The following is a 27,805-nucleotide window of genomic DNA, read 5'->3' on the forward strand; positions in this document are numbered from 1 at the left end:
AGCGCTCTTGGGAGGCAACCCAACTCTTTATTTCATTTCCTTAGTTAGTTCAATGTTTGTGGATAACATTACTACAAACCCTCACGAGACTTAAACTCGTCTACTAGGGGCAACCTAGGGGTTTAAAGGCTTGTTGCATATGCTAAATGCAATCAAGAGTACCTGCAAAAGTGGTGTAGGTAGGATTTCATTTGTGCTATTTTTATTTTTATTTTTATTTTTGTTGGTTCTCTCTTGTGCTGACCCGCTCTTACGTAGATATCTTTGGAAAACCTCTTGATTCTTTCGTCCAGGTACTATCTTTCCATCACTCCTCCTGTATTTCTGTTGTCCCATGTGCATTGTATGTTTATTTCTTTTACATTGAGGACAATGTAGATTTTTGGTTCAGGGTGGGAGATTAGGTTTCCTAATCAGTGTTTTCTTGGTCTTGAGCAAAAGTTGTGAAAATTTTTAATTTTTCAGGATTTCTGATAAATTCGAAGTGATTTTGACGGCCATCTAGGGCACTTAGAATTTCAAGATGCGTAATGTTGGTACTTTATGACTCTTGGATTCAGTTATCTATTAAATTTCACAGCTAAGTTTGAATTGTTAATTCAGAATTAGAAGATTGTACACTTTGATTGAGTTATGATCTCACATGTCACATCTCGCTTTCACATTAAGGTCTCAGTTTGATATTGAAGGATTTACTTGGTACTCACTAAGTATGAAAGGAACCGGCCTGAGAAAATTGAAAGGATTGGGTGGATAATCTTCATCATAGGTTTGCTCCCCATAGGTGAAGGTTTGATTTCCCAAAGTAGCCTATGGAAAGGGGTGGGCAATGGTCTTCATCATAGGTTTGCTCCCTATAGGTGAAGATTTGATTCCTCCCCTTGGCGGTATTTTAATGAAATATATATATATATATATATATATATATCAACGGTCGATTACTGAAAAGATGACCGGTGAGAAAAGTTTTAGTTATTATCTTAGTGTTTACCGATAATATCATGAAATTAAGAAGTGAGCCTTAATGATAAGCCGAGATTACACGATACACCCATGGAACTCAATATTTATAATCGTTTAAATTTATGGATTAATATTTGAGCTTGATTATGAAGTTTACTGTGAGCTTGATTTTAGGAGAAAGTAATGCCAATATTCATGAATCTTAGAATTCGAGTATCTAAATTGTTTTTCATAAATCTCTTGAGTTTGTAGAAATTGTCTTATAATTCTCAATTTATTTTTCACATATTTTGCTCGGGACTAGTAAAACGCTAGTTGGGGGTTGTGATGAGGGTCAAATATTGCATATCAGACCCTGTTATTGCCTGGATTTTCAAACATGATACTGTTTAACGGCCCGATTTAAATCGTGTTTGTGTTACAGGGCGTATTTACAAGCTTGGACTGGGAAAAGGTACTAAAAGCATGGATTTAACGGTCTGAAGTCACCAAGGTAAGCGACGAACCCCAGGAGACCAAGATCGACGGATGTGCACGCTAGGGATTCAAGAAATCGAAAAAACTGAAGCTCAAGTGGCCCGAAAGACATCCAGAATGCAAGATCACAGGGTTCCTACCATCTGTTTAGCTCGAAAATTCATACAGTAGCAAATGGATTTATTTTGTTAAACTCAAGTCTGATGGATCATTGGATAGATACAAGGCTCGACTTGTCGCTCAGGGATACAAACAGGAGTACGGACTTGATTATGATGAGACATTCGCTCCCGTGACCAAGATGAAAACTGTTCGTACTCTTATGGCAATATCGTCCGTCCGCTCTTGGCCACTTTCTCAGATGGATGTGAAAAATACTTTTCTTCATGGAGACCTCCAAGAAACAGTATATTTAAAACCTCCTCCTGGTTCCTCAATCCCTGACAATAAGGTATGTCGCCTAAAGAAAGCCCTGTATGGCCTTAAGCAGGCACCTCGGGCATGGTTCCAACGCTTTCACAATGTTATTACAGGTGCCGGCTTTACTCAAAGTGGTCATGACTCATCCTTATTTTTGCGCACCACTGCTCCCAGAATTATCATTGTCCTCGTCTATGTTGATGACCTACTTCTGACTAGTAGTGATGCTACTGGCATCTCGGCTTTAAAGGAAGTACTGCAATCCTCCTTTAAGATGAAGGATCTCGGTCATCTCACATACTTTCTTGGGTTTAAAATTTCACATTCTAAACGTGGGATCCTGGTCAGCCAGCGTAAATATACCAGGGATCTTCTTGCCCTGGCATCATTAATGGATCAGAAGACAGTTTAGACTCCTTTAGAATTTAACATTCAATATGGTCGTGATGATGGTGATCTGCTCACACAGCCCGACCTATACCGCCGTTTGGTTGAGAGTATGGTTTACTTAACTATGACTCACCCTGATGTTGCCTACGTTGTCCAAGTCGTCAGTCAGTTTGTTTCTGCTTCTCGGACTCTTCATATGACTGCGGTGTTGTGCATCCTACGGTACTTATGTGGAACCCTAGATCGATCTCTATTCTTCTCATCCATGGCGACTCTGTATCTTCGTGCTTATTCGGATGCTGATTGGGCTGGTTGCGCTCTCACACGACGATCTACCACTAGCTACTGCGTTTTTCTCGGCACTTCTCTCATCTATTGGAAGTGTAAGAAGCAGCCACTATTTCCAAATCAAGCATAGAAACCGAGTATCGGGCGATGTCCGCTGCGTGTAGTGAGCTTATCTGGTTATGTAGACTTCTTTCTGACTTGGGTGTTCCTTTGCAGAATACTACTCCGCTCCATGTTGATAATTTAAGTGTCATTCAGATTGCCTCTAACCCGGTTTTTATGAACGGACAAAGATATTGAAGTTGACTGTCACTTTATCCGCGGGAAATTTCAGTCTGGGCTCATTTCTCTTCCACATGTTGCATCCCATGATCAGATTGCAGACATTCTCACCAAGTCCCTCACTTCTGCACATCACTCATTTCTAGTTGGCAAATTATTACTTGTCGAGGACCAGCATTAGTTTGAGGGGGGATGTTAGACAGGCTCACTTACCTTGTATAGTTAGTTTCCATATGTAGAGGATTCCGATTTTCGATTTCATTATTTTCCTTGTATAGATGATTGTAATCTCTATATATTCAACCCCTTTGGGTTGTCTCAAATACAGAAAAGCTTCAGCTCCTCTTGATTGTCTGTATAATCCACTTCGGGTATCAATATTGAATAGAAGATTCTGACAGCATATTGACGTGCAGGAGTTCTGGACAAGATTTCGCTGTGAAAAGGCTTTCAAGAAGTTGCACGAGGGACAAGATTTCGCTGGACAAGGCCTAGAAGAGTTCAAAAATGAGATTATACTTATTGCCAAACTCCAACACATGAATCTTGTTAGGCTTTTGGGTTGCTGCATTGAAGGAGAAGAAAAGATACTGCTCTACGAGTACATGCCCAACAAAAGCCTGGATTTCTTCGTCTTTGGTTTGTTGCTCTTTAACACTTTCCAGCTACACGCAATACTATGGTGATAGTTTGGCATCATTTCTCAATTTGCGGTCTCTCATTCACTGTACATGTGACATACATGCACTCTGCTCAAACCATCCAAATCTTCGCCCCATTCCATATGGATCATGACTCGAAATTCATACTGATCGGATGATCTTAGTCATCAGATTTTGGTCGTCTAATTCACACTGATCGGAACCAATTTCTTTTAACCAAACTCTACTAGTGTGATTTTTGGCATTTGCTGCATCTACAACGCACATTATGATTACAATGATCCATCCCAATAAGCTTATATACCATGTGTATGGTGGACGGGACAACACTAAAGAAATGGACTATCTGGGAGTCTTGTCCTTCAACTTCATCTAAATTCATTTCCTTTATGTTGGTAGGATATTCTCTACCATGTGCACTAAAATACCATCCTGTTTTATATATTTGAGTCTAAAATTGATGCAGATCCAACCTAAGTAAAGCTTTTAGATTGGGGAAAACGCATCCACATCATTGATGGAATTGCTCAAGGGCTTCTCTATCTTCACAAGTACTCTAGATTAAGAGTTATTCATAGTGATCTTAAAGCCAGTAACATTCTCTTGGATGGTGAGATGAACCCAAAGATATCAGACTTTGGCATGGCAAGAATTTTCGGGCAAAATGAATCAGAGGCAAATACAAATAGGGTTGTTGGAACTTAGTAAGTAAATTCATTCACAAGTACCAGTCTACACCTAACCACATACACATCTATATACCCATAAACATGCCTAACAGATTGTCTAAGTTCAATTGAAATTTTGTTCAATGGCGGAATTCCAGTGGTTATATGTCTCCCGAGTATGCAATGGCGGGCCTTTTCTCAGAGAAATCTGACAGCTTTAGCTTCGGAGTCTTACTTCTAGAGATTGTCAGTGGCAAGAAGAACACCAGCTTTTATCATTCTTAGGGGTCTCTAAAGCTTCTCGGATATGTGAGTAGCCAGAACAAATCTAGCATCTTGGTTTCATGTTTCAAAACACCTTGTTTTTGTTTTGTTTTGGAATCCGACAATGACTTACAACCAAGAAAGATGTAATTGTTTCAGGCACGGGAATTGTGGAAGCATGGTAGGGTCTCGAAGTTGGACCCAACGTTAGGTGATACAACATCTACTGGCAACAGCACAGACAACAGTTTGGTTGAGCTTTCGGGCCGGCCTGCCTCAACGAGGCTTGGGATGGAGTATGTGGCCTGCAGGACAGGTTCAGCCTTAAAATTAAGGCCTGCTTCTGAGGAAAGTTTGGACCATTTACAAAAACACGTCAGCCCCGCTGAGCCCATTAAGATTTCAGAGCGTAATTTTGTAATAGATAGCATATAAAAATCCTCACTTACTCATGTTACATGCTCCCTATCTCTCTCTCTTCCATCGGAGCCAATCGTTAGGCTTAAGCTTCTATTTGGTGGCCCCATCATACTTGACCCGTAATGGCTCTGACACCATTTGATAAACTGAGAGTTCATCTGCCTCCTGACATCGCTCGGTGGGGCCCACAAGCTGAGTGTTCGTAATCATCCGAGCCTCTGTTTCTATTACAAAAGGAGTACTTACAATAGTAACAAAACAAGCCCCTGTCCTGCATGTAGAATCAGCAATCCTCTCCTCGTTGCAATTTCCAATTTCATTGTCAAAGTTAGGCGCATGTGAGAAATTATTCGGAAGATGTTGCAGAAAAAACAATATAAAAATCAATCTTCTTGAGCTCCTATTTAGTGAACCCATGATGCATGACCCGGCGGAGAAAAATGCACCAGTTAGAATATAGTAATATGGTTGTTAGACTTTTGTCCATTCCAAGAAGAACATTTTAAGTGACTCCGGTGAGTTGTACCCATTCAGCCCCAACTAGCTTCTGGGTTGGATCAATCAATTCAAGTAGTCGAGTGTTTTGACCATCTTCCAGACTGGCTATAGAAGTGGTCATAATTTTTCAGTATTTTTTTTCCTTAATTCATCAGTCATAGGCGCCATTCAATCACCTTCCATTGACGGCAAATTCCAAGCTCGTTACTCATTCAATGATGCAAAAGAAAATCTGGCAAATTGTTTATTCTTCTTAGTTTCTTCATATTCTACTGCCTCTGCATTCGATTTTCCCACGCGGCGGATATATACCATCACACAAGGCCAACCGCTCCCTGACGGGAAGACCTTGATTTCTGCTGGTGAGGTTTTCGAGCTGGGCTTCTTCATATTAGCACACGTCACAGCTCAACAACTATGGCCTCAATCTGTGGAGGTGATAAGGCCTTAATCAGTAGAGGTGATAAGGTTGGTGATAAGGCCTCAATCAATAGAGGTGATAAGGTTGGTAATAAGGCCTCAATCAGTGGAGGTGATAATGCCTTAATTAGTGGAGGTGATAAGGTTGGTGATAAGGCCTCAATTAGTGGAGGTGATAAGGTTGGAGATACGACAATAAATGTTATGAAGATTTGTAGGCCTCAATCAATGGAGAGATGTTGAAGGATATCGGCAGTAGCAAATTTTATGGAGATTTGTATTCATGTTTTCATGTTTAAATTCCTTGTCTCTGCAAATGCGTAAGTAACTGTGTTCACGTTGCAATCGATTGAAATAAAAAAAGATATTTTTTCTTCATGGTATCAAAGCCATTGTGAACACTTGACATCGTTATCACGTCAAAGCTTCTTTCTTTTATCTTCCGCTCTCTTCTTCTGCCATGGCTACTCTATCTCTCAACGTTGGCAACTTCATTACACTCAGACTCACCTCAAATAATTATCCCTTATGGCGTGAACAAGCCTTGGCCTTTGCAGAGAGTCAAGAATTGGTCGGCCATCTCACAAATGAAGATCCTGCTCTCATTAAATACACCACACCAAATTCAAATAGTTCCACAAATGCAGAAAATTTTATTCCACAGTTAACAGATGCTTTCATAGCCTGGCGAAAGTCTGATCGTCTCCTTCATGGGTGGATCATTGGAACACTCTCAAAGGAAACTTTCAGACTCGTCGTTGGCCTCGACACAACTCATGTCGTATGGGAAGCACTCAAGAATGCATATGCCTAAGACTCGCAAGAATGTAAATTTACACTACTGCAACAGGTAACTTATCTTCGAAAAGAAGATGACAAAACCATTATTGACCACATTCATACCTTTAAAGGCCTATATGACAATCTAGCAGCTATTGGAAAACCTATTCCAGACCAAGAAAAAGTCTTCTGTCTTCTTACCAATCTTGGTCCTCAATATGAAACTTTCACAACAATTATGTTGACACCCCCACAACCATCATATTCTGAGTTAGTTTCTCAACTCCAAAATTTTGATCAAATGTGCAATTGGTTTTCTAGTCATACAGATGTACCAACCTCATCTCTCACTCATCAAATGACATTCTATGGTCAGCAGCAGCAACGATCTTAGCAAACTTCCTCAGGCTATCGTGGAACCCCACAGAAGTTCACATCCAGTGGGCGTGGATTCCAGGCACAACAACAACAACATAAGGACTCCAATCGGAGCTATACAAACAACCCTCCTTTTGCCAATTCACAGCGCCGTCCTCCACCACTAGGTGAGCGTCGCATGACTCTTGCAGAGAGGGACAAATACCATGACCAACAGTGTCAATACTGTGGGATAATGGGTCATGTTGCAAAGATCTGCTGGTGGGTACCCAAAAAATCCACCCATCATGAGATGAAATTCCACAAGCACTTGTAGCACTTACCTTGGACAATACCATCACAGATGCAGAATGGACAACAGACACTGGAGCTTCCAATCATATAACAGGTAAGCCAGGTATGTTAACCAGTATTCGTAAATATTCTGGTACTGACACAGTTTTAATTGGCGATGGATCTTCCTTGCCAATTCTTGCAATTGGTGACTTGTGTATATAAAAAAAAAAATCTACTTTACCTCTACATGATGTCTTGCTAGTTCCAGATTTAAAAAATAATTTACTCTCTGTAAGCCAGTTAACTAATCAATTTCCTGTTAATTGTGAATTTTCTAACACTGATTTTAGTGTTAAGGATAGGGAAACAGGACAACCAGTGATAACAGGGAGACGCAAGGGTGATCTTTATGTTCTACCATCTTCGCCATAACTATATTTTCTCATTGCTTCAAATCCGGCACTGCAAAAGTTTGACACTAACGCTTAGGCCATCCTCAGTCTTCGACTTTACAGTTATTAAAAAATAAGGGGCTAATTGATCTTTTAGGGGCAAAAAAATATCAACATCTTTGTGATAGTTGTCAATTAGGGAAGCTTAGTCATTTACCTTTCTCTTGTTCTAAGCATTCAAGTTCTAGTATTTTTGAAAAAATTCATTGTGATTTATGGGGACCCGCTCTTGTTTTATCTATTGCAAAATTCAGATATTATGCTTGTTTGGTTGATAACTTCTCTAAATATACATGGATTATTCCCTTACGTCATAAATCTGATTTTTTTAATACATACTTGGCCTTTGAAAAATACGTTGCCAAGCAGTTCAACAAACAAATTAAAATTTTTCATTCAGATGGAGGCGGTGAGTTCATCAACTCTAAACTTTCAACTCACTTTCTTTTTGTAGGCATTGTTCATCAGATATCTTCCCCGTATACACCTGAGCAGACTGGTATGGTTGAAAGAAGACATAGGACTATAAGAGAGCTAGGTATGACTATGTTATTTCATTGTAGTGCTCATTTATTTCTATGGGTAGAAGCTTTCACTACAGCTGTCTACCTTATGAATCGACTGCCTACTCTGCCCTTAATTTTGAAACCCCATATTTTGCACTGCATGGAGCTCATCCTATTTACTCTTCACTTCGTACTTTTGGATCTAAATGCTTTCTTTACACTTAAGACACACGATATCACAAGTTTGATTTAAAAACACTTCTCTGTATTTTTGTAGGCTACAAACACAAGGGATAGGTTGAGGGTCAAATATTGCATATCAGACCCATTTATTGCATAGATTTACACGCATGGTACTGCTTAATGGCCTGATTAATCGTGTTTATAATGCAGAGTGTATGTACGAGCCTGGACCGAAATGGGTATTTAAAGCATGGACTTAACGCTCTGATGACACCAAAGCGTGGGACGGACTCCAAAGACCCAAGATCAACAGAATTACACATCAGGGACCCAAGAAAATCAAGGAATTGAAGCTCAAGTGGCCTGAAAAGTGTCCAGAATGAAAGATCATAGGGTTCCCACCATCTGATCAGTTCAAAACTCCATACGTGTCCTGATGACCATAAATGAACCGTACACGTGAAATTTCAGCTCCTGGATCACTGTAGAAAGGGCCCAACGGACAGATCAGCCCACAAATTATCAATCTGGGGCCCGCCAGATAGCTGGATATACTTCATTTTTGGTTTCAAACCCCTTAAATGGGATAGAGAAACGGATGGATGGAGCGGATTTGGCATGAACATCATAATGGGCCCCACCTTAGGGTGCATGTGTACACAGTACATGGATGTGTGCAGTGCACCGGACCCATGAAATCGGTCAGCGCGCTCGCTGACCGATCCCTTCTACAACTCAAGATCTCTCACCAGCGAACCGAAACAGAGCCTGCGGAAGTGTCTAGTGGGCCACCATCATGATGCAACGGTCCGATCTGGACCGTCCATTGGAATCCCACGGGTCCATTGGCCAAGACCTAGGTGACCTTTTGGCCCCATGCAGATGCAAACACGGAGATCGATGTACAACATAAGATGAACGGTGAATTGAGTGAGTACAATGGCCCACATAAGAACCCACGAAAACCACTCCTTCCCGACTGATTTTTCACAAGGAATTCAATGGACAGTGAGGATTTCCCAACCGATTTCGATCAGGGCCTTCACCAACGTCCCAGCGCAAGAAGCGTCGAGCTCTGCTGCGCGCAACCGAGATTTTCGGGCCATTCTGTGATCAAGATGCTGATCTGATCAACAATCCAGTCCGCCCAAATGATAGATCATGCGATCTTGAACCCCACCAAGAAGTCTGATTCCAAGTCTTGACAATCAATTCCAAAATCTCAAGCCAAACGGAGGTGTGTTTCCGTGTTCAGTCGGCTACGCACGCTGCTGCCGCGCCTGGCTGCGTAAAGAGGAGTGTCTTCACACCCTATTCCGGGTAGGATTCCCGGACGACAGTCCTGTATAAGAAGACGGAAGGAACGAGCTAGGCGGGGGGGGGGGAGGAAGTTTGGGAACGTGGATCAGTTTTAGGTGTCGCTGGTCAGGGAAACGGTTGATTTTTTCTATTGTTTTTGCTGCTGCTGTGCATAAGAGGAGTGCAGCTGCTGTTTCTCTTGGTCAGGGAGCTGAGGCAGCGGATGAGGGAGGAATTCTTTGATGGGGCAGGGAACCAAGCGAGAGGATTGAAGAGAGAGTAAAGTTTTTTTCTTTTTCTCTTTTGTTTCCTTTATTTCTTTCCTTCTTGTTCTTTTCTTTCTCTTTTTATTTTTTCTATTTGTTCTGGGTTTAGGCCAATCATGAGTGGCTAAACCTCTTAGCTAGGGCTAAGAGGTGAAGCTTGTAGCCTGATGGGAGAGATGTTGCTGGTGCCCCTTTGATTAGATTGAAGAGATTTTTTTTTATTTAATTTTATGGGAATATTTTTTAGTTTTTAATGGCATGTTGTGACTGAAATTACAATGGGCTTGCAATGGCTTTGAGTATTCCTCTTCTCTTATTTTGATTATAATGTCAGGAAGCCCTGATGTTCACCATTGTCTCCTGGGCATGGTTGGATGTCGGTACCCTTCCTAACCTTCATAATCATCTGATTGGTTGGTAATTAGTTTAATTCTGTTGTTGACTTTGCCTCCTGGGCATGGTTTGGTGATGGAATCCATTCTAATTCATACACCTTTCATCTCTTGAAACCTATATCAATGGCAGTTCAGTAAATTTCCAGAATTTGTGATACTGGCATATGATCTCCCTGATTCCTACAAGTGGATCTTCTGAATCCCTAGTTTTCTTCCTCTGAATTCCTTAAAGTTTTAAATAATTAGTCCACAATTATTTCCTAAATTCTATTTGGTTTAGATCACATCTTAGTCTAGTTCTAGTTCTACTCGGTTTCAGACAACGTACAGGTATCAGTCCCTGTGGATTCGACCTCGGTCTTACCGAGTTTATTACTACATCACAACCCTGCACTTGGGGAGTGAACAAGTTTTTGGCGCCGTTGCCGGGGACTGATAGTTACGTTTTTCTGAAATTAATTAGTTTTAGAATTAGGATAAGATTAGGATTTTATTAACTTTAGTTTTAGATTTTTATTTCTATTTGATTTTTAGAACTAACTTGTTTCCTATTTTGTAGGCCTTTAAGATAGAAATCTCTATTTTGGTACACCCCTTCCCTACTCTCTATTTTTCAATTTTCTTGTAGTAATTTACTTTTTAGTTTAGGCTTTCCTAGTTTACTTTAGAAATTTCCGTTTTTCTTTAAAGAATACTTTCTTTTAGAAATTACTTTACTGTTATTTTTCTTTTAAAGTATCGTTTCTCTCCTTTATAGAATCTAACTTATTTTTGTTTTATTTTGCAGGTCCTTAACTTAGGAGCCTCAATTTGGTAATTCCTTTCCAATTCTCCCTCTCTTTCGTTTTAGATTTTCTTTTCTCCTTCCTTAGGATTAGGCTGTGAATTGAGGGCTGCGAGTGTTTCATGCCCAAGTGGGCCCGTGACGACACTCGACGTCTCTTGACTGAAGGAGGAGTGGTTGAGGGGTTGACTATCCATCGCAGGATTAGACACCGCTCGAAATCCCCTGAGTTAACTGAGCTTATGGCTGAAGACCAACCTCCTCTACTTCCACCCAGGGTGGAGGATAACCATGATGAGAATGAGGTGCAACAGGCACCCCCGCCTCGTACTTTACGAGATTTTCTACAACCGGCGGGAGTGAGTACGCCCTCATGCATGATTTTTCCTGAAAACACAGGACAAATGGACATCAAGCCAGGAGTTATCCAACTCCTTCCCAAGTTCCATGGACTTGAATCTGAAAGTCCATATTTACATTTGAAAGAGTTCGATGAGATTATAGCTACATTATGTTTTCCTAATGTATCTGAGGATACAATTAGGCTGAAACTCTTTCCTTTTTCCTTAAAAGAGAAAGCTAAGACGTGGTTACATTCACTGCGTCCTAGATCCATTGGCACATGGAACGACATGCAGAGGGAATTCATAAAAAAATTCTTCCCACATCATAAAACGATTACCCTCAGAAAAGCGATCATGAACTTTGCCCAAAAGGAAGATGAAACATTCTTTCAATGTTGGGAAAGGTTCAAAGATTTGGTCAGTTCATGCCCACAACACGGATTTGAAACGTGGCGCATTACAAATTTTTTCTATGATGGACTGACATCTTCCATGCGCCAAATGGTTGAGACAATGTGTAATGGAGAGTTCATTAATAAAGATATCGACGAGGTATGGGACTACCTCGACAGTTTGGCTGAAAAAACACAATCTTGGGACTATTACCCAAAGTCGAACACCACGTCTAGGCCGACTCAATTAAAAGAGAAAGGTGGATTATATCTCTTGAAAGAAGAGGATGATCTCAAGTGTAAAGTGACTACGCTCATAAGGAAAGTTGAGGCCATGGAAGGAAAGAAGGATAAGGTCAATGAAATTGTTTGCGGCATCTGTGATTGCAACATTCACACAACTGAAAACTGTCCTACAATACCTGCCTTTCGAGGAGTGTTGAATGAACAAGCCAATGCCGTAAATAACTATCAAAGACCTTTTACTGGACCTAACTCCAACACATACAATCCTGGCTGGAAAAATCATTCAAACTTTAGTTGGAGGAATGGACAAACGGCGACTCCTCCAGGTTTCTTCAATCAAAATCCAAATCAAGTGAAACCTCAAGAGGAACCGGTTCAAAATCCCATACAAGAGCTGGCTCAGGCAATGCGGGGAATTACAGATTTTATGCAAAAGATAGATTCTCGTATGACGGTTATAGAAAAGGGGATGCTTCCTGCACAACCTCTCCCCAATCCTAAACCGCAATACGAGAATAATGATCCCAGCTCTTCAAATCAGATGGGACATGCTAAATCCATCACCACTCTTAGGAGTGGGAAGATTATTGATAAAACTCTTCCGGTTAGGCCCGAAAAGCCTCAAGAACCAAAAGAGGACAACAATGATGGATCCAGTGATGCCCCACAAAAAGTAGAACCGGAACTTCTAGAGAAGCCAGTTGCTCCATTCCCTCAACGGTTGGTTTCACCAAAACCTCTCTCTAACTCTCAGGATATCCTAGAGGTGTTGAAACAGGTGAAAGTCAACATTCCTCTGCTTGATGTCGTTAAACAGATACCTTCATATGCCAAATTCCTAAAAGACTTATGCACGACCAAGCGACGGAAAATTATTCAAAAGAAAATCTTCTTGACTGAGAAAGTGAGTGCCATCCTGAAGCAAGACGTGCCACAGAAATTCAAGGATTCCGGTAGCCCAACCATATCATGTGTAATCGGGAACCATCGAATTGATCACGCACTTCTTGACTTAGGAGCAAGCGTCAATCTGATTCCCTACTCGGTATACAAACAGTTAGGTTTGGGTGAATTAAAACCCACCCTAACCACACTACAACTTGCTGATCGCTCTGTTCGTGTACCAAGAGGGATAATTGAGGATGTGTTGGTCCAAGTTGATAGATTTTACTACCCTGTAGACTTTATCATCCTGGACACTGAACCCATCAATAACATGAGCACTCAGATCCCTGTCATTCTTGGTCGCCCATTCCTTGCCACATCAAATGCAATTATCAATTGCAGGAATGGTATCATGACTATGTCTTTTGGAAATTTGACATTGGAGTCAAACATTTTTTTCAATAACGGCAGCAACTCAGAGGATGATGACGATTTCCACGACATTAACATGATCGACTCTTTCGTGGAAGATACGACACCTCTGACCTTATCCTCCGACCATCTAGAGACGTGCCTGGCCCACTCCCATGACTTTGATGATGACATGATTAGGGAGACGTGCGCCTTGCTTGATACTGCACCGGTACTTGAAGTTAACCGATGGAGGCCACAATTTGAAGAATTACCACAAACTGATGTAGTGCCTCTGCCGTCTAACCTCAAGCCGCCGAAGCTTGACCTAAAACCTTTGCCCTCTGATTTGAAATATGCATATTTGGGTCAAGATGAGACATACCCGGTGGTGATCTCTGCCCACCTGGAGAAAGAACAGGAGAGTATGCTTATATCTACTCTCATTGAGCATAAAGGAGCCCTAGGATGGACGATAGCGGACCTCAAGGGAATCGATCCCTCGATTTGTACTCACCGCATATATCTTGAGGATAATGCAAAAACCGCTCGGCAACCACAACGTAGACTAAATCCAAACATGAAGGAAGTGGTTAAAGCCGAAGTGCTTAAACTACTGGACGTGGGTATTATATACCCAATATCTGATAGTCAATGGGTGAGTCCAACTCAAGTGGTCCCTAAGAAGTCCGGAATCACCATCGTAGCCAATGCCAATAATGAACTCGTGCCAACTAGAATCACTACTGGTTGGAGAATGTGCATTGACTACAGGAAGTTGAATACCGTCACGAGGAAAGACCACTTCCCTTTACCATTCATTGATCAGATCCTGGAAAGGTTAGCTGGTCATTCCTATTACAGTTTTCTTGACGGGTATTCAGGCTACAACCAGATAGAGATAGCCCCTGAAGACCAGGAAAAGACCACATTTACATGTCCCTACGGCACCTTTGCCTATCGAAGGATGCCATTCGGACTATGTAATGCCCCTGCCACCTTTCAGCGATGTATGCTTAGTATTTTTTCTGACATGGTGGGGCAATATCTAGAGGTCTTCATGGACGACTTCTCTGTTTATGGTCCATCTTTCAGCAAGTGCTTGGAAAGTCTTAAATGTGTGCTGAAAAGATGTGAAGAAAAGAACCTGGTACTTAATTGGGAGAAGTGTCATTTCATGGTTCAGAAGGGAATTGTCCTTGGGCATATCATCTCGTCCAAAGGAATCGAGGTAGATAAGGCAAAAATCGATCTTATCTCTAACCTACCTCCACCCAAGAACATCAGAGACGTGCGATCCTTCTTAGGACACGCAGGATTTTACAGGAGATTCATAAAGGACTTTAGTCTTCTCTCTCGCCCTTTATGTAATCTTCTTCAAAAGGATGCTCCGTACGAGTGGACTGAGCAGTGCCAGGAAGCTTTCACCAAGCTTAAAGGCACGTTAACCACTGCACCTATCATGCAGCCACCCGACTGGAGCCTCCCTTTTGAACTTATGTGCGACGCTTCTGATTATGCTCTTGGGGCGGTCCTAGGCCAGAGAAAAGATAAGAAGCCCTACGTCATTCACTACGCAAGTAGGACTCTAAATCCTGCCCAAGTGAACTACTCGACTACGGAAAAGGAACTCTTAGCCGTAGTGTTCGCCTTGGACAAATTTAGGTCCTACCTGATCGGATCCAAGATCATTATATATACAGATCATGCGGCACTGAAGTATCTTCTTTCTAAGAATGATTCTAAGCCCCGCTTGATAAGATGGATCCTTCTACTCCAAGAATTTGATTTGGAAATTAAAGATAAAAAGGGAGTAGAGAACGTAGTGGCCGATCACCTTTCTCGCCTTAATACCTCTGATTTCCTTGAGACGCCCCATATCAATGACATGTTCCCTGATGAACAGCTGTTCAGAGTCTCCCATTCACCTTGGTTCGCTGATATTGCTAATTATCTTGCTACAGGTGCCATACCGACACAGTGGACTGCACAAGATAAGAAGAAATTTTTCACCGAGGTGCGCAACTTTTTCTGGGATGATCCTTACTTATTTAAATATTGCCCAGACCAAATTCTAAGGAGATGTGTACCAGACGATGAGCATCAGAGCGTCATCTCCTTCTGTCACTCAGAGGCCTGTGGTGGTCACTTTTCTGCTAAAAAGACCACGGCCAAGATTCTGCAGTGTGGCTTTTACTGGCCCACCATGTTCAGGGACACTCATGAGTTTTGCAAAGCTTGTGAGCGTTGTCAGAAATTGGGAGCATTGTCCCGTCGAAATATGATGCCCTTAAATCCCATCCTTATCATTGAAGCATTTGATTGCTGGGGCATCGATTTCATGGGACCATTCCCCCAATCGTTTGGGAATCTGTATATTTTGCTCGCCGTGGATTATGTCACTAAATGGGTCGAAGCGATTCCGTGTCGAAAGAATGACCATCGCACGGTCATTAAATTCCTAAAAGAGAACATCCTTTCTCGATTCGGAACGCCTCGAGCCATCATTAGTGATGGAGGCTCACACTTTTGTAATAGACCATTCGAGAGCTTAATGAAGAAATACGGTATCTCTCATAAGGTGAGCACCCCATACCATCCACAGACAAGTGGACAAGCTGAGATTTCTAATAGGGAGATTAAACACATTTTGGAGAAAACGGTTAACCCTGATCGTAAGGATTGGTCAATCCGATTGATCGATGCCTTATGGGCATACCGTACTGCCTTTAAAACTCCTATTGGAATGTCTCCCTTTAGACTTGTCTATGGGAAAGCTTGTCACTTGCCTGTGGAGCTGGAACATAAAGAATACTGGGCGATCAAAAATCTTAATCTCAATCTAGACAACGCTGGCGCGCTACGCAAACTGCAGTTGAATGAACTTGAAGAAATCCGGAACGACGCATACGAGAATTCGAGAATTTACAAGGACAGGATGAAGGCGTTTCATGATCAACATATTCTACGAAAATCATTCACGCCAGGCCAGAAAGTCCTTTTGTATAATTCTCGATTACATCTCTTTCCGGGTAAGCTTCGATCTCGTTGGACCGGCCCTTACATTGTTGTTACTGCTTATCCTCATGGGGCCGTCGAGATAAGAGATCCCGACAATGGTAAGGAGTTTAAAGTAAATGGACATCGTTTAAAGCCATTTGTCGAGAAATTTGATTCAGAGGACATGTCCATGCCTCTGACTGATCCTGTTTACCAGGACTGATCTCCTAGTCTGATGGAGGTATAGGTAGGTTTATCGCTTTCATAGGATTATGGTAGTTGCTTTGGTCTGGCTGAAGACGGTAAACTTAGCGCTCCTGGGAGGCAACCCAGCTCTTCATTTCATTTCGTTCGTTAGTTCAATGTTTGTGGGTAACATTACTGCAAACCCTCACGAGACTACAACTCGTCCACTAGGGGTAACCTAGGGGTTTAAAGGCTTGTTGCATACGCTAAATGCAATCGAGAGCACCTGCGAAAGTGGTATAGGTAGGATTGTATTTTTGTTATTTTATTTATCGGTTTCTCTCTTGTGCTGACCGCTCTTACGTAGAAATCTTTGAAAAGCCTCTTGATTCTGTCATTCAGGTACTATCTTTCCATCACTCTTATTTTTCCGTTGTCTCATGTGCATTGCATGTCTATTTCTTTTTACATTGAGGACAATGTAGATTTTAGGTTGGGGGTGGGAGATTAGGTTACCTAATCAGCATTTTCTTGAGCAAACGTTGTGAAAATTTTTTATTTTTTAGGATTTCTAATGAAGTCGAAGTGATTTTGACAGGCCATCTAGGGCACTTAGAATTTCAAGATGCGTGATGTTGGTACTTTATGACTCTTGGATTCAGTTATCTATTAAATTTCATAGCTAAGTTTGAATTATTAATCCATTATTAGAATTTGTAAACATTGGTTGAGTCATGAATTCGCAGGACACATCTCGCTTGCATATTAAGGTTTCAGTTCGATATTAAAGGATTAACTTGGTAATCACTAAACATAAAAGGAACCAACTTGGAAAACTGAAGGGATTGGGCAAATGGTCTTTACCTTAGGTTTGCTCCCTATAGGTATAGACTTAATTTCCCATGAATGATATGTGAAAAAGTTGGGTGTACAGACTTTACCTTAGGTTTGCTCCCTATAGGTGAGGATCTGATCCCTCTTCTTTCAGTTATTTTTTAAAAAAAAAATAAAAATAAAAATAAAAAATAAAAATAAAAATAAAAATAAAAATAAAAATTAAAAGAATAAAAAGTTAAGTGTAAGCCAAGTGGGGTTATCGTGATTTCTCTTATTTGTTACCAATGATATCCTTAAATATCAAGGTGAATCTTAATGTTGTCAAGTCGAGATTGGACTATACATCCATGAAATTCAATATTTAGAATTATTCTAATTAATGGACTAATATGTTGAATTTGATTATGAAGTTTACCATGTACTGGAGTCTAGGAGAAAGCAATATCCAACAGTCATGAATCTAAAAGTTCTCGTATCTGGATTACTCTGCAAAAATCACTCGAGTTTATAAATTGTTCTGTAATTCTCAACTCATTTTTCGCATACTTTGCTCGGGACTAGCAAAATGCTGGTTGGGGGTTGTGTTGAGGGTCAAATATTGCATATCAGACCCATTTATTGCATAGATTTACACGCATGGTACTGCTTAATGGCCTGATTAATCGTGTTTATAATGCAGAGTGTATGTACGAGCCTGGACCGAAATGGGTGTTTAAAGCATGGACTTAACGCTCTGATGACACCAAAGCGTGGGACGGACTCCAAAGACCCAAGATCAACAGAATTACACATCAGGGACCCAAGAAAATCAAGGAATTGAAGCTCAAGTGGCCTGAAAAGTGTCCAGAATGAAAGATCATAGGGTTCCCACCATCTGATCAGTTCAAAACTCCATACGTGTCCTGATGACCATAAATGAACCGTACACGTGAAATTTCAGCTCCTGGATCACTGTAGAAAGGGCCCAACGGACAGATCAGCCCATAAATTATCAATCTGGGGCCCGCCAGATAGCTGGATATACTTCATTTTTGGTTTCAAACCCCTTAAATGGGATAGAGAAACGGATGGATGGAGCGGATTTGGCATGAACATCATGATGGGCCCCACCTTAGGGTGCATGTGTACACAGTACATGGATGTGTGCAGTGCACCGGACCCATGAAATCGGTCAGCGCGCTCGCTGACCGATCCCTTCTACAACTCAAGATCTCTCACCAGCGAACCGAAACAGAGCCTGCGGAAGTGTCTAGTGGGCCACCATCATGATGCAACGGTCCGATCTGGACCGTCCATTGGAATCCCACGGGTCCATTGGCCAAGACCTAGGTGACCTTTTGGCCCCATGCAGATGCAAACACGGAGATCGATGTACAACATAAGATGAACGGTGAATTGAGTGAGTACAATGGCCCACACAAGAACCCACGAAAACCACTCCTTCCCGACTGATTTTTCATAAGGAATTCAATGGACAGTGGGGATTTCGCAACCGATTTCGATCAGGGCCTTCACCAACGTCCCAGCGCAAGAAGCGTCGAGCTCTGCTGCGCGCAACCGAGATTTTCGGGCCATTCTGTGATCAAGATGCTGATCTGATCAACAATCCAGTCCGCCCAAATGATAGATCATGCGATCTTGAACCCCACCAAGAAGTCTGATTCCAAGTCTTGACAATCAATTCCAAAATCTCAAGCCAAACGGAGGTGTGTTTCCGTGTTCAGTCGGCTACGCACGCTGCTGCCGCGCCTGGCTGCGTAAAGAGGAGTGTCTTCACACCCTATTCCGGGTAGGATTCCCGGACGACAGTCCTGTATAAGAAGACGGAAGGAACGAGCTAGGCGGGGGGGGGGGAGGAAGTTTGGGAACGTGGATCAGTTTTAGGTGTCGCTGGTCAGGGAAACGGTTGATTTTTTCTATTGTTTTTGCTGCTGCTGTGCATAAGAGGAGTGCAGCTGCTGTTTCTCTTGGTCAGGGAGCTGAGGCAGCGGATGAGGGAGGAATTCTTTGATGGGGCAGGGAACCAAGCGAGAGGATTGAAGAGAGAGTGAAGTTTTTTTATGTCTTCTTTTGTTTCCTTTATTTCTTTCCTTCTTGTTCTTTTCTTTCTCTTTTTATTTTTTTTTTCTATTTGTTCTGGGTTTAGGCCAATCATGAGTGGCTAAACCTCTTAGCTAGGGCTAAGAGGTGAAGCTTATAGCATGATGGGAGAATTTATGCGTGTGCCTTTTGTTTAGATTGAAGAGATTTTTTTTTATTTAATTTTATGGGAATATTTTTTAGTTTTTAATGGCATGTTGTGACTGAAATTACAATGGGCTTGCAATGGCTTTGAGTATTCCTCTTCTCTTATTTTGATTATAATGTCAGGAAGCCCTGATGTTCACCATTGTCTCCTGGGCATGGTTGGATGTCGGTACCCTTCCTAACCTTCATAATCATCTGATTGGTTGGTAATTAGTTTAATTCTGTTGTTGACTTTGCCTCCTGGGCATGGTTTGGTGATGGAATCCATTCTAATTCATACACCTTTCATCTCTTGAAACCTATATCAATGGCAGTTCAGTAAATTTCCAGAATTTGTGATACTGGCATATGATCTCCCTGATTCCTACAAGTGGATCTTCTGAATCCCTAGTTTTCTTCCTCTGAATTCCTTAAAGTTTTAAATAATTAGTCCACAATTATTTCCTAAATTCTATTTGGTTTAGATCACATCTTAGTCTAGTTCTAGTTCTACTCGGTTTCAGACAACGTACAGGTATCAGTCCCTGTGGATTCGATCTCGGTCTTACCGAGTTTATTACTACATCACAACCCTGCACTTGGGGAGTGAACAGGATACAAGTGCTTTCATACTTTAAGCAATTTTTTTTTAATCTCTCGGCATGTTGTTTTTGATGAGTTAGTCTTTCCTTATAAGACTGCTAACACTTCTCGCATCACATCTACTAAGCCACAGGTCATTAGCATATTTGATTCTTGGTTACCACATACTGACATGCGCTTCCCTGTTGGACCTTCTTTGGCATCTTCCACGCTACCTTGTTTGAGTCCCTTACCAGGAACAAACATCCATCATCCAACCCCACCATCCCACTATCCCAGTTCCCCTGACTTACCAGATTTTCCATCCTCCCTTTCAAAGACTTCTGATATACTTACCCACAATTATAGCTCTGCACTACCTGAAACACCTCCACCGCACGAGTCTCAATCAGCGCCGCTTCCACAACTCATGTTTGAACCATCAGAGTTATCACACCTTACTCCAGTTTCTTCAACACCAACATCCCATTCTATGGCCACTCAATCTAAACTGGGCGTGGTAAAACCCAATCCAAAGTATGCGTTGATTACAACCACATCTATCAATGTACCTCGTGAGCCACACAATATTCGATCTGCCTTGGCACATCCTGGGTGGAAAGCTGCCATGCATGAGGAACTTGCCGCATTACATCAAAATCAGACCTGAAAACTTGTTCCTCAGACATCTAACATGCACGTTATTGGATCTAAATGAGTATTCAAATCAAAATTCAAACCCAATGGTTCCCTAGATCGACTCAAGGCTCATCTTGTTGTAAAAGGCTATCATCAAATTGATGGTGTAGACTACACTGAAACATTTTTTCTAGTTATCAAACCGAGAACCATTCGCATGATCATTATTGTAGCTCTTGTCCAGCAGTGTCCTATTCGTCAGCTAGACATAAAAAATGCATTCCTGCATGGTTTAATCTCTGAAGATATATATATATATATATGCAACAACCTCTAGGACTGACGAATTCTCAACACCTGACATATGGTTGTAAACTCCAAAGAGCTCTCTATGGTTTAAAACAAGCACCCAATGCTTGGTTTGATCGATTTAGTACCTTTCTCCTTAAATACGGATTCTTTTGTAGTCTAGCATATCCTTCCTTATTTATTTTTCATTCTGATTATGGAACACTAATTTTTCTTCTTTATGTAGATGATATATTGCTCACAGGATCCGCTCCATTACTTATTACAAATTTCATTCAACTACTTAGCAGTGAATTCGCAATGAAAGACTTGGGACCAATTCATCATTTTCTTGGCATTGAAATCTCCCCAACTTCCAATGGTTTACATCTGTCTTAGTCATACTATACTTTTACCATACTTGAACAATCCAACATGGTAGATTGCAAGCCCATGAGTAAACCTCTCGAAGCTAAGACAAAAACCTCATCAAATGAAACTCTTATGGAAGACCCCAGTTACTATCGCGGACTTGTTGGAGCATTACAGTACCTCACACTAACACGCCCTGATCTTTCATTTAGTGTTAATTATATATCTCAATTCATGCATGCTCCTACCTCAGCACATTTGAAAATGGTTCGACGTATCCTACAATATGTTGAAGGAACTATTGACATGTGACTACATTTTTCTTCAAACACTATACTTAATCTATTTGCTTTTTCAGATGCAGATTGAGCAGGGTGTCCTACTACAAGACGTTCAACTACTGGCTCTGTACATACCTTGGAGGAAATGTCATCTCTTGGTGTGCAAAGAAGCAACATACAATTTCTCGGTCAAGCACAGAAGCAGAGTACCGAGCTATGGCTAACACATCAGCTGAACTCACATGGATGAACTTCATTCTCAAAGATCTGCACATTCCAATGGCATCTCCTTCCATACTCTACTGCGACAACCTTAGTGCTCCTCATATGATAATTAATCCTGTATTCTATGCACCAAGTAAACACATCGAGTTGGATTATCATTTTGCGCGTGAACGCGTTGCGCTTGGTGTACTTATCACTTGACATATCTCCACTTCTAACCAAGTTGCAGACCTTTTCACTAAGCCAATGTCAAAGGTCGGCCTTCATTATTTCCGAACCAAACTTTGCCTCTAACCCTGACATAGTTTGCGGGAGGATATTAGCACACGTCACAACTCAGCAACTATGGCCTCAATCAGTGGAGGTGATAAGGCCTTAATCAGTGGAAGTGATAAGGTTGGTGATAAGGCCTCAATTAGTGGAGGTGATAAGGTTAGTGATAAGGCCTCAATCAGTGGAGGTGATAAGGTTAAAATACGGTAGAAAATGTTATGGAGATTTGTAGGCCTCAATCAATGGAAAGACGTTGAAGGATATCGACAGCAGCAGATTTTATGGAGATTGGTACTCATGTTTTCATATTTAAATTCCTTGTCTCTGTAAATGCCTAAGTAAGTGTGTTCACGTTGCAATCAATTGAAATAAAAAAAGGATATTTTTTCTTCAAGCCCCGACAAGTCGAAGAATCGTTACGTGGGAATATGGTACAAGAAAGTCATGAAACAATTGGTTGTATGGGTTGCCAATAGGAAAAACCCAGTCTCGCATTTATCTAGTGTCCTTACAATCAACACCAACAATGGAAATCTGATGATCTTGGACGAGATTGGAGTCAACTTCATGGTGACATCTGATTCTTCTACCAGTTACACAAGTGTTCGGCTCTTGGATACTGGAAACTTCATACTGATGGAAGGGAATTCGACAAATGATGAAGGCCGGGTCATATGGCAAAGCTTTGATTATCCTGCCGATACGTATCTCCCTGGCATGAAACCAGGAGTGAATATAAAGAGTGGGCGAAAATGGTTCCTTGCATCATGGACAAGTGAAGATGACCCTGCTCCTGGGCACTTCACTTTCGGAATGGATTCCGATTGATTGGCGCCTCAGTTTCTTATACGGAAAGAACGAAACAAATATTGGACTAGTGGAACTTGGAACAGGCAGAGTTTCAGCCTGATCGATTCCTGAAATGGGAAGAAATAATATCTTCAATTACAGCTATATATCGAATGAGAATGGGACATTTTTTTTATTCACTTTATGATAATACTATAATTTCAATATTGGTGATGATCGTGTCTGGGCAAATCAAGCAATTGACATGGATGGAGAAGAGCCAATCTTGGATTTCGTCCTGGTCTCAACCAAGAGCGGCATGTGAGGTTTATGCTCCTTGTGGGGCTTATGGTATTTGCGAAGGGACGCTGCTCTCTTTCTGCAAGTGCTTGCACGGGTTTGAGCCTTACTCTCGAGGAGATTGGGATGCAGGTGATAAATCAAAGGGGTGCGTGAGGCGAATAGAACTGAAGTGTGGGAATCAAGATGGGTTCTTGCTGTTGAGTGGTATGATGTTTTCTGGTAACCCTCGAGTTCTAAAGAATTCAAGTCTCAGCCTAGAATACTGAGAAGTTGAGTGCAGGAGAAGCTGCTCTTGTATTGCTTATGCTTCTGCTCATGACAACAGCAACCGGATGTTCCTTTTGGGATGGAGAGTTGATGAATCTTCGTAAGATCTCCAGCAACATCTCTGGCGAAGTCCCTGATCTTTATGTTCATCTTGCTGCTTCAGAGCTTAATACACCTACTGACTGTCGACAACAAGTCGATCCACCTACTGACTCTCGACAATAAGGCACTAGAAATGGTAAATGTTAATGATTTGTCTTCATTTTCTTTTTCCCAATTTCGGTTATCTTTTGTTTGTTTTCTTATGTCGGTAGTAGGAAACTGCAACTCTATCTCAGTCAGACTGATTCTATATGTATGTTATGCATGTGCTGTGAGCTGCAAAGGCTTTCAAATGTGCGTTCTGTTTTCTACTAATCAATACAAGTTCAGATACAGGAAAGAAGAAGAGGCAGCAAGTAATCATTGCAGTAACAATCACTATGTCCATCCTTTTATTGGTCTCCCTTATGTGTTATTTCTGTAGGCGAAAGCTCATGCCTAAAGGTAAAAATTCTCTTAACCATGAACTGGGCAATGGACATTTTGATTCATGAAGTGAGCCTTTTGCTGACAACCAGGGAAGCAGGAAAGAAGCCAAGAAGTATCGTTGCATGAGTTACGAAATAATGGGTCAGATGACAGGGAATCAATAAATGAAAACATGCTCAGTGAAGGCAGGAGGAAGGGTATCGAGTTGCCGTTATTCAGCTTTGCAACTGTAGTAGCCGCTACAGATAACTTCTCTCCAACAAATAAGCTTGGGCAGGGCGGTTTCGGCTCTGTTTATAAGGTAACCATTAATTTCATTGATAACTAGTCTAATTTATATAATAAGAAATGAACTTGTTTCTCTGTATATGGATTTGAAAAAAAAAAAAAAAGGGATTTTAATTATCAAGAAAATGCAACACAATATGATTTATGCCAGGCTCTTTTTTTCTTCTTCTTCTTTTTCATCCAGTCTCCAAGGGAACTCACAACTGCAACTGGCAGATGGTTATGTTACCAAGCAGAAACTCCTTTTGCTGAATAAATAAAAGAAACCCCAACAAACCCAATTGGGAAACCACTACAGGCTGGGATCATGAGCATGTGTTGGCGAATCTCAAGGAACAGAACTCAGTGTGGAAATTGAATAGCCCAGATGGCTGACTATACACTTGAAAATCATCTAAAGAGAGTGAGAAAGAGATTGAAATTCAAGGAAACCATATTTCACAGATACCGTTTAAAATAGTATTCGTATTTCCTATCAAGTTTTTAACTCATACTCACTATGAAAGTAATTCCAAGAAAGAAGCAAAATCCTAATCAAGCAATTGATCTACAACTGTCATTTGAAAGGATAAGAAAAATAATTCATCTTAGCTGATTCACTCTTTAAAACCTCTATCTTACCATTAATAACATAAAGTTGCCAAATTTCCATGCCTGTCACAACATATGTTGTCCATCACCAAAATAACTCTGCTTTAACATGTCTATATTTATTGCCAAACACCAACACACGAAGTATAATCCACTTAGGGTATCAATATTGAATAGAAGATTCTGACAGCAAATGACAATCTTCAGGGTAAGTTGCACAAGGGACAAGAAATCGATGTGAAAAGGCTTTCAAGGAGTTTTGGACAAGGCCAAGAAGAGTTCAAAAATGAGATTATACTTATTGCCAAACTCCAACACATGAATCTTGTTAGGCTTTTGGGTTGCTGCATTGAAGCAGAAGAAAAGATACTGCTCTACGAGTACATGCCCAACAAAAGCCTGGATTTCTTCCTCTTTGGTTTGTTGCTCTTTAACACTTTCCAACTCCACGCAATACTATGGTGATAGTTTGGCATCATTTCTCAATTTGTGGTCTCTCATCCACTGTTTATTGCCAAACACCAACACGCGAAGTATAATCCACTTAGGGTATCAATATTGAATAGAAGATTCTGACAGCAAATGACAATCTTCAGGGTAAGTTGCACAAGGGACAAGAAATCGCTGTGAAAAGGCTTTCAAGGAGTTTTGGACAAGGCCAAGAAGAGTTCAAAAATGAGATTATACTTATTGCCAAACTCCAACACATGAATCTTGTTAGGCTTTTGGGTTGCTGCATTGAAGGAGAAGAAAAGATACTGCTCTACGAGTACATGCCCAACAAAAGCCTGGATTTCTTCCTCTTTGGTTTGTTGCTCTTTAACACTTTCCAACTCCACGCAATACTATGGTGATAGTTTGGCATCATTTCTCAATTTGTGGTCTCTCATCCACTGTACATGTGACATACATGCACTCCGCTCAAACCATCCAAATCTTCGCCCCATTCCATATGGATCATGACTCGAAATTCATACTGATCGGATGATCTTAGTCATCAGATTTTGGTCATCTAATTCACACTGATCGGAACCAAGTTCTTTTAAGCAAACTCTATTATTGTGATTTTTGGCATTTGCTGCATCTACAATGCACATTATGATTACAATGATCCATCCCAATAAGCTTATATACCATGTATATGGTGGACGGGACAACACTAAAGAAATGGACTATCTTGAAGTCTTGTCCTTCAACTTCATCTAAATTCATTTCCTTTATGTTGGTAGGATATTCTCTACCATGTGCACTAAAATACCATCCTGTTTATATATTTGAGTCTAAAATTGATGCAGACCCAACCGAAGGAAAGCTTTTAGATTGGGGAAAACGCATCCACATCATGGATGGAATTGCTCAAGGGCTTCTCTATCTTCACAAGTACTCCAGATGAAGCGTTATTCACAGAGATCTTAAAGCCAGTAACATTCTCTTGGATGGTGAGATGAATCCCAAGATATCAGACTTTGGCATGGCATGAATTTTCAGGGCGAAATGAATCAGAGGCAAATACATATAGGGTTGTTGGAACTTAGTAAGTAAATTCATTCACAAGTACCTGTATACACCTAACCACATACACATCTATATACCCATAAACATGCCTAACAGATTGTCTAAGTTCAATTGAAATTTTGTTGAATGGTGGAATTCCAGTGGTTAGATGTCTCCCGAGTATGCAATGGCGGGCCTTTTCTCAGAGAAATCTGACGTCTTTAGCTTCGGAGTCTTACTTCTAGAGATTTTCAGTGGCAAGAAGAACACCAGCTTTTATCATTCTTACGGGTCTCTAAACCTTCTTGGATATGTGAGTAACTAGAACAAATCTAGCATCTTGGTTTCATGTTTCAAAACACCTTTTTTTTTTTTGTTTCGTTTTGGAATCCGACAATTACTTACAACCAAGAAAGATGTAATTGTTTCAGGCACGGGAATTGTGGAAGGATGGTAGGGTCTCGGAGTTGATGGACCCAACGTTAGGTGATACAACATCTACTGGCTGCGACATTTTGAGATTCATCCAAATGGGACTCTTATGTGTGCAGGAAAGTGCGAGGGATAGACCCACCATGTCTGATGTTGTTTCTATGCTTAGTAACGAAATGGCAACGTTGGCTAATCCAAAACGACCTGCATTTTTTCTAGGAAGAAGGGGGCTTAAGGAGAATTCATCAAAAATCAGAACAGAGAATTGTTCCTATCATGATTTAACTATTTCTGTTATAGAAGCTAGATAGACATTCCCACTTCAGAACAGAGTATGCCTCTTTTTCCAATCATAAGAAGTTTCAGTTGGTCGAAGTTCAAATAATTCTTACCATTTTATGTCAATCAGATTAAATGATTATGTTGTATCCTTCTATATGAGACAATGTGTAGCATGGGTAAGATTGTGGGATTTATTCTCTAAACTACCATAAATAGGCTATTATTTCTTTGAATTATAGAGTTAAATGTGAGTAATTAAAAATTTTCTATTCATTGTTCTGAATTCATCAACAAACATTCATGGGAATCATCATCCCTTCAGAGCAAGTTTCTTATGGTGGCCCATATAGCAAATTGTATCAGACACATTCTGGCTCCTGGTACACCACTTCAACCTTGATCTTGACACTCCTAACTATTCTTCTTCCATTGCCAGCCAACGAAACCCAGCAATGTTGAAACCGATCTTTTAAGAAGTAAGAAGATGCGAGTGTATGAGTTCCTCATAATACTGACGAAAATGAGGTTGATCTAGAACTCAAAAAGCCCACAACACAGATAACAGTTTGG

General features: G+C 40.9%; 1 non-coding gene and 1 pseudogene across 1 annotated transcript; one reads left to right on the plus strand and one right to left on the minus strand.

Moving 5' to 3' along the window:
* Nucleotides 1-27,264, plus strand: part of LOC131220269 (uncharacterized) — a 43,775-nt pseudogene extending 16,511 nt beyond the window's left edge.
* On the minus strand, nt 11,752-11,858 carry LOC131222158 (small nucleolar RNA R71). Its single transcript, XR_009159865.1, has one exon. It is a non-coding gene; the product is annotated as a small nucleolar RNA R71 (small nucleolar RNA).
* Nucleotides 27,265-27,805: the final 541 nt, after the last annotated feature.

The sequence above is a fragment of the Magnolia sinica genome, chromosome 12 (genome assembly GCF_029962835.1).
Source record: "Magnolia sinica isolate HGM2019 chromosome 12, MsV1, whole genome shotgun sequence".
In the NCBI taxonomy this organism is placed as follows: Eukaryota; Viridiplantae; Streptophyta; class Magnoliopsida; order Magnoliales; family Magnoliaceae; genus Magnolia; species Magnolia sinica.